Source organism: Stegodyphus dumicola, chromosome 5, assembly GCF_044657685.1.
Source record: "Stegodyphus dumicola isolate Sdum_Otavi_A_Nest chromosome 5, ASM4465768v1".
In the NCBI taxonomy this organism is placed as follows: Eukaryota; Metazoa; Arthropoda; class Arachnida; order Araneae; family Eresidae; genus Stegodyphus; species Stegodyphus dumicola.
Window position 1 is genome coordinate 162881710 of NC_140772.1, and position 20305 is coordinate 162902014.

The 20305-nt window shown below is 30.6% G+C and overlaps 1 protein-coding gene and 1 long non-coding RNA gene across 5 annotated transcripts in view; one reads left to right on the forward strand and one right to left on the reverse strand.

Moving 5' to 3' along the window:
• Window positions 1–6982, forward strand: part of LOC146997308 (uncharacterized) — a 63745-nt gene extending 56763 nt beyond the window's left edge. Inside the window, exon 2 of the long non-coding RNA XR_015041317.1 lies at window positions 6467–6982. This is a non-coding gene — a long non-coding RNA (uncharacterized LOC146997308). The remainder of the gene's footprint in view (window positions 1–6466) is intronic.
• The window catches only part of by (focal adhesion protein tensin), a 699237-nt gene that overhangs the window by 566150 nt on the left and 112782 nt on the right, over window positions 1–20305 (reverse strand). The gene's annotated exons all lie outside the window — the stretch shown is intronic.

Genomic DNA, 20305 nt, shown 5'->3' on the forward strand with positions numbered 1-20305 from the left:
TAATAAAAAAATAAATAAATAAATAAATAAAAAAAGAAGAAGAAGAAAAATTTCTAATGAAATAAACAAAAATGCTTGTGACCCTTTAATTCACAGGCGCACTTACACTGTGATTCCCAGTTAGTTTATACCAATAAATCTATCAAAACCAGAAACTAATGCCAGTATACGGAGATCAAATCCATATGAATCAACCCATGTGAAAACAGTTACCATTTAGCTCCATATTCTGGCTTTTAAAAATTCAAATAAACCGTTCTGTATTAAAGTTACGTATACGCGACGCTGGGCTAAAGAGATTGATCAAAGCTCTTCGTGTATATGTGATGCTGAGCTGGTAGGAGTGGAATCATGTATATGTGACGCTGGTCCTGAACGGGTTGAAGAACTGCTAGTTAAATGCCTATAAAGCTTTTTTGACAGTTACATATCGGGAAAACTTAGTTTTGAATACTATGTTAATAATAATTGACATCATTAAGTTTATTGGAGGAGTTGAAGCAACAAGGGTCTGTGTAATATTGAAAAATTTGCTGGACTAGTTTCGAAGGTTTAAATGCAGAACTTTTTTTTTTAGCTGCAGAAGTGCATATGTAGCATTAACTCCTCCAATAATCATTATTTGGCATGTTATTTTAACTGAAATATAATTAAACTTATTTTTAATGCCTTTTACCAGCAAAAATAATTGAACAAATCTGTATTTTAATTATTTTTCTCCATAATATGCATTAATAAGGTTGAAGATATTCCTATAACTGCTATTAGTATTAATTAGGGTAATATCCAATTATGCACACCCCCGTCAAAAAATTTCAAACTCACTGGTGACTTTGGTGGGAAGCATTTGTTTGGGTATCTTTACGTCTATTTTAGTGAAGTATCTAGTGCTACACCAAAATTTATTATTAACTACTATTTATTATTTTTTCCATTCTCCTTTTTTCTGTACAAAATGCACCCTTCTCGTTTTTTATGTATTTATGTATTTTTATGTATTGTTCTTCCCATGTACAAGCAATTTATTTTTACTTGAAAAAAATCAGAGGACTGCACAAACTTGGCATTATGTACAATTTTGGCACCAAAATCTTAAAATGAGAAAGAAATGCATAAAGCCATTAAAGGAGTCGCATTACACTGTTTGCATGCAGAAACTAAATCCAAGGTTTTACTGAAGACTAACAAAAACTGTAGCATGAGGTAATTGCTATGCTAAAATGCTGAAATTCCCATAGAAAGGATCATAATCTACAGTCGCACTGGGGAAAATGTCCAGGGAAATGGAAAGCTGTTTGGGGGGCATGCTGTGTGCATACCTAGGCTGCCATATATATACTTTTTGGCAACACTTTGCATTACCTTATCAATGCTTTTCTGCAGCTTTTTGGTAGGGATGGATAATCAGCAAGTACCACAATGAGTTTCACTTGCACTCTAACCTTTTTCATCAAAAATAAATATTAGTGAAAAGTTAGTTTTGTGAATTAGCTTTGCTTTTTGTGTACATTTTGGCTCTTCTTTATTGAATTTAATCTGTATATATGGCATTTTAAATTTTAAAATATGATTATATAAAAAATAAAATTTTAAATTTCAGTCTATGTCTTGTCTCAGAGTGAAACGTTTGGTACGTGTAAAACATGCTGTATAGCTGAGAAACGTCTACTTCCCTGTTGCAGTTATGTTCAGAATTTTTTACCTTTTCTTTTGCACTTGTGATGGCATGGTCAGTTCTTTTGTAGGTTTCAGTTTGATGTCATCATAGATCTCTGGGGTTTACCAAATAGTTAGATGGAAGCTTGTGATTTTTTCCTGTTACTGTTCTAAATACTGTTTGGAATCTAGATTGTTAGCAATAGGTAGGTAGTATTCTTCAGAATAGAGAAACATATTCACCAGACCACCAACATAGTCACCTCAGCATTCAAAATAACTGGTACTCAGACTGTTGTCCAAACTAACTTGATGCCTACTGAACAAGTAAGATATAAGCACCAATTACAAAAATACTTCTGCAGTATTTATTTGAAATAATACATAGATCATATGAACATGTATCACAAAAATTAAGGAACATTTTAAGCCATAATTAAAAACTGGAATATGTAAAAATACCAAAGCAATAGATTTATCAACTTATCATATGGGGAATGTCCCAAAACCAGTATTATGGCATCTCAAGCATTATTATGATAACAAAATTATTTAAAAGTTTCTGAAATATTTCCATTCACAGTTTTTGTATATTTTTAAAAATATTCCAAATTAATTCAGTTTTATGGATTGTAGTATTTCACAAAAATATTAACCGTTCGAGCATTATAGATTTAGCCCTGAAATTTCAGAGTTCCTCAAAATGTCATGAATAAATAGTATTTTCTTGAATATAATTCAAAACTCTCTTACTTTGTACCTTGATTCCTTTCCTTCCAATATATATCCAACTCAAAATCCAATACATTAAAAGCTGGCAGAAATTTTCATGTGTATTAAATATGAAAGCCATCATTCTATACAGAATTTTCACTCCATGATGCTGAGAGGGTTAAAACTAATGCCATATTAGAATTTTTGTACATTTATGATTTACTTTTTATTCTGTAGCATGGTTTCATATTGCAATTTTAAATTGCCATAAATTTATCTATTTCAAGGAGTGATCTGATGCATGTCTCTCTTCTTCAAGGGGTACAAGGGATCTTCAACTTTTACACAATTCGCTATTTTGCACATCTTTAAAAATTCAGTTTTTTTCCAATTGTATTTTCTTGTTGATATTGGGAAGAAGAAGGTACAAACATTTTCTTTAAGCCTCGAGAAAGTAAAGACATGCTGTACTTCTGGTTACTCCGTTAACATTTAAATATTACGTTACTTTTCATTTTATACAGGCAGTTAAGCAATATTGTAAAGGTAAAAAATTTACAGTTTGAAACATTGTTAATTGTAAACAATATTCCAGGACAACCCAAATTTCTGCAAAATTTATACTTGGAAATCAATATTGCATTTCTTCATCCCAGCACTACCTGCTCATACAGCCTATGGGCTAAACAGTGATAATTATGTTTAAATTATATTGTATGAGGACAATAATGAATCAGACCATCAAGGCAACTTGCAGGGAAGGTGGGGCTACATTAAGAGATTTTTGGAAGACTATAATATATAGAACACAGTAAAAAATGATGAGTGATTTTATAAATTTTGAAGAGACCCTGAAAACTATTACAGATGGCATAGTTAGCCTAATAAATGAACTAAACTTAGACATTAATAAAGAAGATGTTAATGTGTTGATTGAATCTCACTCAGTACCTTTGTGAAATGAGTCCTTAATTGAACAACAGTTGAATTAAATGCACGTTGAAAGTGAGGAAAACAAGGCTGATGGGTGGCATTTAACTAATTCTTGACACGTTTATAAAGAAAACATCTGAAAAATGCTTAAAGGAATCTGAATCTTTTTAACTTAATTATGTATATTGATAAATAAATATTTTAATATATATATTTCTATATATATATGTTTTTTCTTTTTTTAATTTCCTCTACTTTCAAACATTCACACATATTTTCAGGAACCAATTATGTGTGAAAGTCAATAGCCATCTGTAATTTTTTTTGCATATTCACTCTAAGAAAAGTTTGAATAAAAAGAGAGATTTAGATGACATAATGTATAAATCAATGCTAGTATAAGTTTGATTTTTACCAAAATTTACCTGTTAAAGCAGCTACGACATGCCAGTTTTGCAGCCTGTACAGTTCTGTATATTGTTGAATAATTTTATGAAGAGTAATTGTATGTATTATATTTATTTATAATTAAAATTTAACTTGTATATTTTTGTTTTTTATCACATTTTTTTTCTTTCTTTTTATAACTTCAGATGACTTACTTTTTATTCTTCTTTTTCATTTTTATAGTATTCATACTTATATATTCAGTTTGGCATCATAATTCTTACCTGAGTAAAAGGTGTAACACTTTTTCATTTATTAATTATTGTTAATTGATTGGGGGTTGGTTAGCTTCCCTTGAAAAGTCAACTAATTTCCCATCAATGATGATAATTACTTGATTTGTTGATTAATTTTTCATTTTTAAAAGTTTCCAATTTTAATTTTTTCATGATTCATATTTGTACCTTTTAAAAGATTTTTCACGATTTATTTTTAAATGCTTCTAAGTTACTTCATTCAACTACAATTCTACTAACTTTCTCAAAGGAGATAATATACTCAGTGCATTAGTAAATATATTATTCTTTATATATAAATTATTGTAATTATTAGTAAATATATTACGATATATATATAGTATAGGTATTTAGTTTTGTTGTTAATTGAACAGCCTATATTTCATGCCATCAAAACATGTTGGGGAAAAAGTTAGTTTTAATTACGGATGTTATGATTTTTTATACTACATATTTACGTGAATATTCAGAAAAAAAAAAAAAAAAAAGATAGCTCCTGAAAACAACTTTTAAATATAACATATTGTTTGAAATACAAAAAGTCAGTTTTTTTAATACAGGGACTTCCAAGGAAAATACAAACATGTAATCTTCTGTTCTGGGCAGGAAAGTGGGGAGCGAGTAAAAGTATACATGAGTTTTCACTGTGTTTCTAAATTCCTCATAAGATTTTTTTTTCTTTTCTTTTTTCTTTTTTGTCTCTTTAGAAGGTTTGTTCTCTTGGAATAGATACTGCACATTCTCTTGGCATAGATACTGCAATAAATAAAAATGTACTGTTGTTTCTGTTTTCTGTGTTTCAGATTTATGAAAGTTTATTACGATTGAGTTGCTCACAAATTATATTTTTCTATGTAGTACTTTTGATTTACTTATCAGAAGTTTATATATTTAGTTTTCTTCATAGGCTATCAGTGCGATAGATGTCAAAGAGTGTTAACTTCTCTACAAGCATTATTACGCCATAAGAAGATCCATCGTAATGAAGACCCTAGGAGACGCTTCACTTGCAAAGAATGCCCCTATTCTACAAACTCTGTAACAAGCATGAAAAATCATTCACTTATACATTCGGGAGAGCGCCCACATAAATGTTCTGTATGCAACCGTGGTTTTACACAAACACATGTTCTTAAAACTCACATGCTTATTCATACTGGAGAAAAACCGTATAAATGTGAAGTTTGTCTAAAATCATTTCGACACTCTAGTCCACTGAATATTCACATGCGAAAGCACCTTCATATGTATCCCTACATGTGTAGATACTGTGGTAAACTTTTTGTTGAAAGTGGGCAGTTAGGTGTTCATGAGGGCACACATCTTTCTTCAAAAATCAATAACTTAGAACAGACATCTAATTAAAATGTATTTATTTTAACTGAAATTATTGTATAGCGAAATAAAGATTGTGATTTGTATTTGTATTTATTTTGTAAACTCTAACATTTTGAATAGTTTTTTCTGGATGAATTTATATTATAAATGTTAGTAAATAGAGAAAATATTTTTCTTTATAAACAATGTAAAAATTTTTATATACTTTGAAATAATTTAGTGGTAATTATTAAACTGTAATACATGCATACTAAGTGAAATATTTATCTTAAATTTTCATTTCCAAAACTGAAATTAACTAACCAGATATTACAGTTAAAAATGTAACCTCGATTTAAATGAAAAATCTAAAACAAATATCTAACCTGGATATAATAACAACATTTTTCATTACCTATAAATTTGTAGCAATATATTAATATAATTATATGTTTCATTATGATAATTAAATTAACTATACATATTTGATATTTACTCTTGCATACTATTTCAAAAATCTTCAACCGCCTCTGTCTAAAGATTTTACAGGATGTATTTGGTTTTCGGAAAATCTTTCACATATTTTCAGTTATATGTTTTCTGATGTTTCGTAGTTTTAGTTTTAGAAATTCTTTGCACTTAGTGTTAGAAACCTGAATTTATGACTATGTAAGCATTTTCATATCTTTTTACCTATTTATAGACTTTTAAATAACATATTAAAATATTAGAAGTACAAAATGGATGCTCCATAAAAATAGAACAATTATACTTGCTGATTTCTGCTACATATAATAAAAATTTCATTTAAAATTGTTGTTACTTTTATTATCATAATGAAACTAAATAAAATGCATTAATTGAAAAAAACTAAAATGCTATTGATAAAATTAAAACTCTTTAAATACCTGAATTATTTTTATATATAATATTTAGAAATAGGAAATACGTTTGTAATATATTCTACAAACTTTCTATTATTGTATGAATACATAATTATTGCATAGTTTGTTGGTTTTATTTTTTTTATTCATGTGTTATTTTTTAATTTATATGCATTTAATGCCTTACCCTGTAAATTGTTATGTATGTTTTTATTGCTATTAGTAGGATTAAATTTTCAGTACAGTTCTTATTAAATATGTGTATTCTATTTGTTTCAGAAACAATTGGTTATTCCAATTTCGAAATTAGCAATGGACCAGCATATAGTATTCTAAATTCAACTCTGAGAAACAAGTATTTTCCTACAAAATGTTACCCATGTTTCGAATGTAATTACTCAACAACAAGAGTGGACAATTTGAGAAGACACAAGTTAGTGCATACTGGAGACCGTCCTTTCAAATGTACTTTTTGCACAAAATCTTTCACTCAAAGAACTCATTTAAAAAAACATATCAAAACACACTGTCCTTAATTTAATAGTTACATTATATTTCACATATTTAAGAATAGAAATGAATTCTTGCTGCCATTTTATGGTGTCAGTTTATTCTATGATAATGATCAGTATTTGTAGTTTGACTTCCTTTTGTGCCAAAATACTTTGAAACTTGTATTTAATTAATTGTATTGCAAAAATATGTGAAAGTAAACATTATGATGCCATTTTGTAATTGTGTAATATATTTATATATTATTATGTTCAACAATAAATATTAATGCAAGTTTGTGTATTTATATTGTTAAATAACTTTATATATATATATATATATATTTCAGTTAATTTGCATAACCTAAAGCAGTCATTTTTTTTTTTAAATTTTGTGTGTGTGACATAGAGAACGAGACATATCTGACAGGGTTATTGTACAGTTATTTGGAAAAAAAATGCTATGGCAAAGCACACATGGGCTATCTGCGTAAGGGGAAGTATGCTATCACGGAGGACTTCTGAAGGGAAACCTGTTTGTATTCGCATTATACATTGGAAAAATTGACCATGCAGGTAACCCGTTCGCTTGAGATCAAACCTGGATTGAACTCCCAGTATTCAGTGGTCTTAATCACTTTATCACTCATGGGGCTTACATTTTACATTTTTTAAAAATATTATGATGCAGTGATTTAAATTTAGAAATGTTACTGTTGTAATTATCCAATCTTGTTTATGATTACTGAATCAGTGGTAAGTTACTCTACCATGATAAAACACTTTGTGCAATGTGCCTTTTTTTCTTCTTTTCTCATTCTGACACCAAACAGAAGAAATAGACTAAACATTCTATTCAAAACACACCTTTAATTTGCAGATTAGAGTTCCCAGAGGATTTCTGCACCTTTAAAAACTGTCAGTTCTTGCTAATAAATTAAATTTATTGTTTCTTTGTTCACTCTTAGTTTTTAAAGTACTTAATTTTCACCTGAAGGCTCTTCAGTGGCCAAGTGATAAAATGGTCCTATACAAAAGCATGCAAGCAGAGAATTCTAGCATGATTTGCTTCAAAATTAAATCAATCTTATCTGAAGTAGGTCCACCAGCAGCCAGATGTTAAGATCGCTGTACATTAGCAGTTTGATTTGGATTTCAAATCCTGACAAACTGGCTGGTTGCATGGAATCGTTTGTGGAATTTCCACCTAATACAAGCTAGTTTTAATTTAAAAAGGTTTCCTTTCCTTAGTCAGATAACTTTCATAATTTGTGATAATCCTAAATTCAATTCTTGTTTGAAGGGAAAATATTAGTGTGAAATAAGGCAAAAAGTATTCTTAATTTGGCATAGATTTTGAATAAAATTCTAACAGTTTCAAAGGAAATCTAACTTTAAGTAAGTCTTTTTTTTCCCCCAAAACTGTCTGGCAGAAGAGGCAGTGTGGAATCACCCTTGTATACAATACGAATTTTATTCAGAGTTTTTGCTAATCTAAGCTGCTTTTTTTTTTTTTTTATCTAGTTTTAAACTTGATTCTTAGTTGTTTTACATTCACTTTATTATCAGTAGATGATGTTGGAGTGTTTGTTTCTATGAGCTAGAAATTTTTAGAAGGTTCTTTGGAGCTTTTACTTAAGCAGATATTTCTATTAATTTCATTTATTCTTTTTGGAATTTATAGAACTAAAATTGAACATTTCATTTAGATTATATCAATTTCTATGGCTAATTTAGTGATATTCATTATATTAGTGGCGAATACCATGGAGCTGTAGATGTTTATTATATTTGTTTGTCTTGTTTCAGATTATCATCATATTACCATGTTGAGAATTTGGTATAAACTCTCTTAAAATAAAATAAATTAATGGCACAGTGGTAAATATATACAGTACAAAGCCCGAAATCCAGACTCATTGGGACTTCTGCCATTCCGGATATTAGATCATCAGTTTAAATCTAGTAAGATGGCATGTAAAATTAAAAATATGAAATTGTGATTTATGAAATAATGAAGTATTTATGATCTAAAGGGTATCAAAATTTACAGAAAAAAGCTTAATATTTATTTGTTTACATTATTAAACATTTCTTTCAATGTAAGTTGAGTAAGTTGCTTCGTTTTTTGTGCTAATACTTTCTCTTTAATTCTGTAGACAGACCATAATCTCTTGTTTAGTTACATTGTTGAAGTGATGTAGCTGCTATTTCGAGAATTCCCGACTAACTTGTCAATCCAAATTTTCTCGTTTTCAGTAACTTCTCTGTCACTTTCCTCACTATCGGTAGCGGTATTTTCTGAATCTAGAACCATACTACAGATTTCGCCATTCATTAATTGATTGATGTTTGAGAAGCATTGTTATCACAATGAAAAACTTCTTTTTTATCATCTTCATTTATTATCGTTTCTCCACATTTCTTTAATAAATCCGTTAATTGGATTTTTTTTTGCGATATTCGAAAACCTTTAAAATTAGCGGCTATCATCATCAAATTTAGCTATTCTTCACTATACATATTTGGCTTTGCATCATGAGCTTGGCGACTAACAACAGGTTGTTCCGTTAAATTTTAACTTTCTTCTATCGCGCACTGAGACAATTACGCCTGAATTGTATTAGTTATTTATTACATTTATGTCTATTTCTTGTACATGCTTATCAGAGTTCTGAATGAATAAATTCCCATCATACATTTGTGCCCTATTGAGGGTCGTCGCTAGATATCTTACCGCCTGATGCAGTCAGTCTCTGTGGGTCCTAAATTCTGCGACTCGATGCGGCCATACGAGCCCTGGCGCTGGTTCTGGGTTTATGTGAATAAAAAATCAGTTAATTCAAATGTAATCCTTAGGTCTATGAGTATCATCAATGAAATCTATTTTTAGCATATGGAAAGAAATTTTTGTTTAATTTTTCCTCGTCAAAATTTTTTAGCGCATTTAACTTAAATCTGTAATCATCGCCAAGCGTAATGTCAACATAAAAGGTTACCACACTCCTTTGCTCAATTACTAACATAAAAAAATTGTTTAGGCATTGCTACTGATCACGAGCTACTACACGAGTCATTACTCAATTTGTTATGTTTTGATAAACATGCGGTGATGAAAGGAAAGTATAATAAATAATGATTCGCCAGTTTGTCGTCAGATCAACAATGTATCTGCGTGGAATGTTTCGGTTTGAGATGTATGCCAAGTAGATACGCAGAAAAGGAGCCAAATTACTGATCGTACAAATTTATGCTAAAATGCTTATTTCTTCAATAACAAGGGAGGTTCGAATCCCGCGAACGGGCTGGCTGCATGGGAGTTTTCGTGGTTTTCCCCGTGTGTAACGTGTATACGAGCCAGTTTCCCTTAGAAAGTCCTTAGGCAGATAGCCCTAGTGTGCTTTGCCGTAATTAAACAAACCAAACCAATAACAACGTGTTTTGTTTAGTGTCGAAGTGAAATTAAAAATCGAGACTCTCCAGATGTTTTATTATGCGCGGAGGGAGGAATCAAATGCGCAAACGTAAAGCCTACGAGAAAACGTTGGTGGTGGTTTTGAGGTCCGGATTTTAGATCATTTCGGATAATGGGCGTCCGGATTTCGCACTTTGTACTGTAGTATGTTTATAAGCAAAAAGAGTAGGATTAATGTTTTTGCAGAAGCTTACAATTTGTTCCAGCCTGTTTTGAAATAAAATGCATTTTAATTCTTAATAAACACCGATGCAATCTTCTGTTGAGCATTTTCTAAATGACGTGAAAACCATATTTAAATCTGAATCTATTGTAACATGCTTATTTTGAACGTTTCTCCTAAAATACCAAGTTAATTTACATAGAGCAAAATTTTTGTATGTATATTTTTTACTATTAAAAGGTGAACTGCTGATAAAGAATTATCGAAAACAAACATTTAATCAGAGGTGTAGCTAGGGTTTTCAGCGCCCAGGGGCAACTGAAGATCTTGCACCTCTTTCTATGTGCCAAGAATGAAAACAATTTCATTCTAAAATTTGGTAGCATCAATTTGGCACCCCTGGTTGCTGCGCCTGGGGACAGATGTCTAGGGTGGGCCCTAGCTACGCCACTGCATTTAATGCTTCAAATTTATCATTAATTTTTAGTAAAACAGTATTTTCAGTTATCTGTGATATTTTTATTTAATATTATTGCCTTCACTAGTGTAAAGAAATGTAATAAGCATCACTAATCATATAACAACCAAGTATAAATTCAGATTAACATAAAAGATTGTCATATCTGCTATATATACCATAGCTTTAAAACAAAATTGAAAACATTACACTCCTTTAGGCTGTATTATATTCCGGATTAAAGAAACTTTTAAATGAATAAGAAAACATAGTCACATATTTATACTTGGGACCGAATTCTCTAAAAAATAAACTGTTTTAGACTTTTTTTTTTTTTTTTTTTTAATTTGGCAAAATAGTTTACCTGTGCTTGGTGGTTGATTTTTGAATTTGGTTGAATTTATTTTTTATTCAGAAAAAATTAATGGTTAAACATAAAAATTCAATTAACGTTTATTTATTTTAACATTGCTCACAGAAGTTTGCAGGCAACCCTAATTTTCCAAAAATAATTGATAATTTAACTAGGAAATAGAATTAATAAAATTTATTTATAATTTTCCTTTCACTACAAAGAATTTAAATTCATGCCTAACAACGACCAAGAAAATATGACTTCTGATTACTAGTAGTTTATTCCCTGGTTGGAGATAAAAATGCTTTATTTCGAAAAGTGTTGCTACTGCCCGCTTTCAAATCGTACAGTTTGTGAATAAAAAATTTGTAACTTTTACAAAATCTCTCTCTATGTATATAAAGAAGAATGCCTGTTTGCGTGTTTGTTTTGATTTCTGATCAATTATGATAAATTTTTTACCACGTATAATCGTCTAAGATTAAATATAGGATGGAACTTGAGCTTTTACGACCATTCGATGAGAAAGACGAAAATCATTAAAAGCTTGTGCCATTGCTGCTGACATGAGAGAGAATTAATTAGTTATCCTATCGAAATTTTTTATGTGGATTCCATATCACATCAGACTGAAAAATGTATGACTATGAATCGTATTTTTTGCATCGTTATTAGACAAGATTACAGTGGTATCGTTCTCTTTGTTGTTAGATGCATTACTCTCAATCTAACTTAACTGGCATCGGGTACTTCCGCTAGTTTTGAATAAAAATAGAAGAGACATCCGATTTCATATTGAATGAAATAGGCAGAGCAAAGCGAACACGAATGTAGCGACATCTTTTGAGGTAAATAGCAATGAAATATGAAAAACTAAGATATTGGAATTCTGAAAAACCTTACGAAGAACTAGATCGAATTAATGCCAATAACTAAAGAAGATACATTTTTTTTAAATGTGAAATGGTTAATGAAAATCCATTTTACCTACTGAAAAAGTTTTACACAAAGCTTTTGATAAACCACAACACTTCTTTTTTTGATCGATCATTAAAAATCTTAACACAACTAAGGTTGCTTAAAAAAGACATTAAATTGTTTCAGTAAGCTCGAGTTCGATTCCGACATCACCATATAGAACGTGAATAACATTCCTAACAGATGGGCACCAGTCCTTTATCGGCGGTAAACATGAAAAGCATCTGTATTTTAAGGAATAAAAAAATAATCTGAAAGCTTTCAGATTTTATATAAGCCGAAAGGGGCTTTTTTTAACGCTTTATGTGTTATCTTTATTTATGTCCTTCACACTTAAACCACATAAAATTCAATTCAACAGCAATATCACAAAATATTTAAAAACAGCATATTTTATACTTTAGAATTTCTGATAGACAGTCTCGCGCGCTGGAGATAAAAATGTGTTTTTTCTGTACATTATTGCCATTGCTCACTTTGAAATCGTTGATTTGTTAATCAGAAATTCGTTAAAGTTTTACAAAATGTGAAATAGATAATAAAACAAATTCGAAATTCGGGCTTCCAGGAGCCCATATTTGGTTGGAGGATTAAATTATTAAAATTTGATGTCTCTAAGTACCTTTCTTTTTTTTTCACAATGCGAAAAACGTACACATTCATGCACATTCTCCTTTATAATTTCTTTTAAAATAATACAGGGCGATAGTATTTGAAAAGTGATTCAACGCAAATTCCGTTCAGAGACTAATAGCCCTTCCCATCTGATGCTTCTTTGGTGTAAAATCTTTATATGGTGACAAAGCTTAAATTGCCCTGGACCCTGGCTCATTACTTTTAATTTTTTGGTAGAATGCGAGCTCTAAATAAAAGGGTTCCGGCACTTCTTTTATGTAAGGGAACCACCACAATTTCAGCACATAAATTTTATTTTAATTATAAATAAGCCTTAAAAATCTTTTCTAGCTTCTGAAGACATGCTTGTTCTTTTCTAGGAAATAAATCTCTTGATGGAGGATGAGACTTTTAAGTAATGTTAAGGCCCCGTCCTTGTCATAAACATGTTAAAGACTAATTCTCCGGAATGTATAATGAACAGAGGGTAAAATTTTCATTTCCACAAGTACTAAAAGCGATTACCCTGGTCATGCGTGTCCAACACTAGTGACTTCCTACTGCATAGCGCCTGCAGAATTTTTGGAACGATGTAATCTAATATAAAGACAAAAACTGTGACTTGCACAAAACCGAATCGGACTGAATTCAGAGATAATTTTTTCCCTGTCACATTCTGATTGATAGTTAGAATTATATTGGCGGGGCCTCGCGGTCACAAAGTGTTGGATTCCTCTCGTTGTTTTCAGTTTAACGAATAAGTTATACTTATTCGTTAAAATTTCCTTCCATACTCTCATACTGTTTCCAGCATTCTCCCTATTCTTTTTAAAGAAGCTTAAATGTTGTACGTTTTTTCTTTGGAGTGCTGAGAAAAGAATGGTTTTTTTTTCTTTCTATAACAGCTTGAAACAGTAGATCAGTGATACTTTTAACTTGGCTCGAAATGTTTTAGAATTTAAAAAATTTTGGCAAACCATAATTATATATTGCACTTTTAATATTTCATGTATATAACACACAAACTATAAAAATGTGTGAAAGAAAAGAAAAAGTGTAATTATGTACTTCTTATGTTAAACATTCAGTAAGATGCAAATTAAAAACTGGGAAAGTATAGTTTAATGTGAAAGCCTGACACTGCACGTCTTCTACGAGTTTAGGGTACTCTGATACATACGATGCTATGGCTAAATTCATCCAGTCCGATTTCCGTTTATTATCCTGAATCTGAATTTTGATTTAAACAAGTTCAGTGGTGAAAAACCCCTTTCGCTCCTTAAGAGTTTTTAACCTTTGAAAAATCTCTTTTAAGAGTAGATACTCTTAATTGTAGATCAAAGTGAAAATTAATTATTTTCATTTTTTTACTAATAGCTTAAAAATAATTTCGAAATTAGATATTCTCTCTAATTTCGATTTAATTATGATTTTACTTTGCAGTCATAGTTGCTTAAATTTCATAACAAAATTCAGATGGCCAAAATTACTACTTTATTCGTAACCTTAACCTTCCCCCTCCCCCGCTGTAGAGGTTTTCTTTACAGGGATTAATGAATATAGTGGATTTATTACACAGATGTGAAGCTTTGCTTGGCTCCAGCAGTCATTAGACGAGATCACTTATTTCGCTGCAATGTCGTCAACTTTTTTTCTTACCTACCTTCTTATTTATAAAAGACGTATAATCAATGTAAGCAATAACCCAATAACTACTGGAAACAAAATGTATGCCTAATTTCTGGTGGCGCCATCTCTTAAGGACTCTAAACAACTGAAATGCACCGAAATTGATGCCACATACTGCGAAAGTAATAGAGAGCACTAGTCTAAAATTAAACGCAACTAAGTAACAATATATATATATATATATATATATATATATATAAGCTATTGGAACTGAATAAACTATTTTATTAACAGTATGTTTTCAAACTATTTCTTTTTGTTGCACAATAGAGCTAATGCCATAACAGACAAGAACCTAATACTGAAATAATACTGGATAAATAATAAGTCATTTTAACTGCATTAATTATAAGAAGTACAAAAACGGAGACCAAATTCTCGAAATTTTGGTGATCTTGGATTTGCTTTTAATTTATACGAAACTGAAGGTCCAAAGACCGCTTATATTTACAAGCATCCTCTCGCCTTCGGTAGAAGGAGAATTTATATCTGATATGGCAATAGAAATATCCAGTATGAAAATGCATTCATTACACACAGTGAACATTCTTCATGACGACCACCTCCTGAACGTAGCCAGTATTTTTGAAACCATATATAAGTACCATTAGTGATAACTAAAATACTATTTAAGACGCCCAATCCATAACTCGACCGAGGCCATCAAATATGTGTTAAACTGATTATTAGAGGTCCCCCTTTGCTTTCAAAGTTAATATTTTTATATTAATAAAATCAAGTTACATTTCCAATTCTTATTATAATAGCAAAACTATTTCTATGAAAAACAGTAATTAAGTAATTAATCGTTTCTAAATCATTAATTTCGTCTTGGTGTAATTTATGAAATAGGTCAAAGTGACCACCACTAATAACTTATGAAATCCTATGAAAAGTGAAAGATTTAGTACTATGAAAAGCACTAGCTCAAGTATTTGCCATAAATTTTTAGTAAAGTAGTATGATCGCCATCAGATCTAGCACTTTCTCTTTGCCAAAGAAATAATAAAACAACACAAATATTAAAATATGAATTCAACATTTTATCATGAATGTATCAGAACATTATAATGAACAAATCAAATGAGTTTATTGGAATTAAAACCCTTTATACGTGCAAAATTAAAGTTTTTTTTTTTTTTTTTCAGCATTTCATCTACCAGAAGTAATAAATTCAAATTTACAATACTAAAGCAATCAATATCGCCTTCTAATTTTATTAGAAGATGAAATGTTGATGATTATGATAATATTTTATAAAAACGTAATATATATTAAAAAAAAAAAAAAAAAAAACAAATAAAAAGATACATCTATCCGATAATGGTCAGTTTTTAAACTATTATCGGCTTGATCTCTTCTTAGAAATCCCTTCTAAATGAATATACGCAAGAGCAGGACCAGCGCTACATTTTTTGCTGCCCTAAGCAAACTCCGCGAATCCAAAATTCTGCCGCCCGATCGATTCTTAACTAAATTCTAACAATTTTTTCGCCCTTAAATTCTATCGCCTAGTGCAGCCGCACCGGTTGCACACGCTTTGGCGCCAGCCCTACGTAACAGACAACTTCCAGAGAGAGATAAGAAAATTTAAGAATAATTTCTTGTCTTGAGATCTGTATTTAATTTTATAAATAAATTAATTTCGAACCTCCCATACTAAGAGGCTTAGGCGTTAACTAATTTTAAAGCATGGGAAGGCTATTTGCTAACGAAGATATCCCTCTCTAGGGAAAACTTGTAGAGACATTAGGTATTTTTTTGGAAGCAGGAAAGATGAAAAATGAGCAACGCCTTCGCCGGGACCTCTGGAATAAGCGCCCAGCGTGCAGACCACCACACCACGAAGGCATGCTATGAAGGCGGGAGAAATACCTTATAAACTGACCTGGTTAAAGCACGTAAAAACTATGAAAACGCCAGCAATCATCTACTCTTGCCATTCCAGCAATCATCTACTGTCCCAGCAATAATCTACTCTTGCCCACCAGGTTCACCAGGTTCAGCGAGGCTGAATCCATAAATGTGTAAATCAGGCTTTTTTCAGAATCATGCAGATCTTTATAGTGTTTTAAAATTTCGAATGTAATTTAAGAAATGGTTGTGAAGAGCTTGAGTAAGAGTAGAAAATATTAAAAATTGTAGTTGCTTTGAGGAAAGGTCAAATATTTGCGGTTTTTTGGAATAGAAGTTTTGAATTTAAAATGCTACAAGGAAGCGTTTCCTAATTTAACAATATTGATCAATGTTGTACTGTCCCTCTGTTGGTCTTCAGTCATACATGGGAAACTATTTCCAGCAGTGGTCATAAATCAGAATGAAATAAAAGATGAATTATTAATCCTTTGCTAAAATTATTCTGGACCAAAAACCTTGCCCTGGATTTTCAGCACAAACTTAGCAAAAAACATGTATAGTTTTATCTGTTGTTATATGTTCGAAAATAAAACATGCAACTGCCAGGACTCGGTATACTACGGCAGGAATCAAGAATTCTGGCGAAAACAGAAGACAAAATCCTTCCGCTCAAATTAAATTTTGTGTATTGAATTCGTGTTTTGCATTACTAAAACTATTGGAAATTATTTTTATAAATATTAGCCAAAGATCATCGTTTTCCACGCAACTAGAACGCTGCACTTCTGAGGAACTGTACAAGTTTAGCTGCAGTTCGTTAAATCTTTTGGCCAGAATTCATTATCAGTTTTTTTCATAAACCGTTGTATCTGAATGAAGCTTTGTACCATAAGGCTTCAGTGGTAAATTAGGTTTCTTTTAAATACGTCCTCATAATATTCAAAAGTTCTTAATCTTTGTATGTCTACATAATTTAATTAGCTTTCTTTTCAGAATTGTTTATTTACGTTAATTCAAAAAATTTTGCTGATGTGCGTGTACCCTCATCAGCATCAAAATTATTAAATATTTTTACAAAATAGAATTGATTACTTGCTTGACAAGAAACTACAAAAGAAAAATGAAAATTAATTCCTAATCTCTTTCTTCTTCTTAATGCCAAGAAATAACAAAATAAAAATCGAAAACTAATTTCTAAACCTTTAAAAAATTACCAAGAAAAATAAAGATTAATCTCTAGAATCGAAAAGCCTAGAAGAAACTGCTAAAGGAAATCTGAGACCAATTCCAACAATGAAAAAAAAAAAAAAAAAAAAAAAACTGAAGAACCCACAAGAGAAATTTAAAAAGGAAGAAGGAAATAAAAAAAAGCAGAAAGGACCTTTGGAATATGAAAACTAATTCAAAAAGTGACATTAGATTATCTAAAAAAATAGCATAATTTCTTATGATATTTTTTTGACTTTTTCCCTCGTTATCTCATAGGTTGAAGTCCTGCGGAAAAAAATAGCTCACATTTTTTAAAACATTTTATTATTTTATAAAATTTATTATTTATTCCTTTTAAAAATTTATTACTGATTTTTAAAATTTTAGTATTTTTACTTTGCGAACTTTTCTTATGATTATATTTGTAAAATTGTCTAATTTTTAAAATAAGATATTAGTATTCGTTGTATTTTAATTGTATTCGATTTAATTATTCCCCTTCCCCCCAAAAAAATTGTTAAAGCATTTGCGATTCCTCTGCCAAACCCTAAATACGGAGTTAAAATAAACTCAATAGCAGCAACTAACATAAAACAACAGAGCACAGTATAATTAAAAATAACAACTACAAAGATGAGCAGAATGCTCATGAGAAAGGTGGATCTCTCCGAATAGCTAAAATACTTTTAGTGCGCCCAATTCCCGAAACCGACATCATTCATTAGTGATCGTGCTTTGTGTGGAATTAAAACGTATATTCATTTGCATGATAAATTATCAGTCTTCTCTAATAATCTAACAATCCGGAATGGCCCTCTTCAAGAATCACTTTTGGGGTTCGATAGTAATTTGTAAACGTTACTAATGAGAAAAAATGAATTTTTAATTTTTTCAGAAGTGGCTTTGTTTGTTGTTAAATAAATATAAATAAATACACTTTATTTTGTGAGAGAAAATTTAAAAAGGCTTGTCTTTTGCTAGGATAAGCTAGGAGTTTCTTATAAAGGCTACATACAGTTTTTATCCAAGATTTGCAAATTCTCGGTCTGGGTGAGACATTTGAGGAGCAGAGACAATTTATAGACAACCCCTATTCGTAACTTATTTTTCTTCCCTTTGATAAAAAGAAAGTCTACGATAATATTACGAAATTCCTCTTTAAATTCAGAGATCAAAGAAGAAAGTTATCAAGCGAAAACCAGTAGCTGAAGATAAGAATACACATACTTATTGGTTCCCCTTTTTCTCACAGTTCTCTAAAATACGAGAAAAAGGCGGCGATAAATCGACGGGTTTACACTCTTTTTTTTTAAGGACTACAGATAAGCTCAAACTGCTGAGTTGGAAAACGTTGCAAGTAAGTTAAAGAAAGTTTGGTTTCCTGAGAAAAAAAAAATAGTGATCTGTAACTTTTAAAATTTTATGTTTCGTTTATTAGAGTTTTCACGTTTGATGAAGAAATACATTTGCCGGCAAGATAACAATATTGTATGTGCAAGAATATTCTGAATTTCAAGTGACCTTTTCAGAACTAAGCAATACGCATAAGCATTTTGTTGTTAATAACATATACAAGGCACTTAAAAAGGATTGCATAGTTGGATGTCTCTTAGAGTCAACTGTTCATAGGCCTATGGTTAGTTTTGAATCAAATAAGTAGCCATGAAAATATGTCACATCTGATCACGTCGCTTCTTTAATAAAAAAAATATAGAACTTAAATTTCTATACAAATTATAATTTTTGGAATAGTAGGAGGAAATCTAAAAATCGCTTTATGCAACGGGAATTCATATGAACGGGGAATCCTCATATGATCAATACTCAGTTCTCATATGATCAGTCAACTCAACGGAGAACCTTCATATGACCAATATTCAAAATAATAACAGTTAACTTTTTTTCAGTAACTATACGAAGATTTGTACAGGTCTGCAGATTTCTGAAAGCTGCCTTCATTCAAAACGAACGTATAAGAATGGATTTCAAACTTACATTTGTAGGAATATTAAAAACTCGGAAAATTTTATCTAAGGTAATTTTTATATGTAATCTTAAGTGGACGTTTTCTACTGTTTATTTTCAATACGAAAAATGCTTAAGATGTGCAATTTTGACAATATGTTTCGGAGTAAATCTTGCCAATTAGTTTTTTTCCTTTAGAAAGAAGCCTTAAGGAAGAATGAAAGATTCATTAAAATAACCTCATCCAAAAAAATGTATAACACTTGGAATCCGTGTATTTTAATTTGAACATGGCACGTGACCGAAGAGATAAATAATTATCAAAAATTAAACCCAAAATCCAGCTTTATTTGATTGACTTCTTAATGGGTCTACGGCCTATCATTCAAGAAGTAGACGTGCAGTATTTTGGAAATAGTCTCTATAACGCCATGCACCAAATGATATAGCATAAGCTTAGAACAAAACAATTGTAACATTATCAGGACAAGCTTTTGAACTGAAAAAATATATACTACTGCACAACGAAACCAGTAACACAGATAGACACCCCCTAAAAAAAAGTTCAAGTTACTATAACGTTAGCAAACATTTAAAGAAAATACACATCAAAATACAGAGCTGTAAAACTCAAGGAAACAATATAATAGCAATTTTTGCTATAATAGCACTTACAACCTTAAGAAAGAGTGTTGGATGCAGTTGCAATATTTATTAAAACTCAGGCATTTGGCAAACTCCGATGGCCGGATTCTTTGAGAAACGATCAACGTGTAATTTCTAAGTTACAGATTGAAGAAATTAGGTTATCTGCAGAAGAAGAACAATCGAATAGCACATATTTTATTATACAATTGCTTCAAT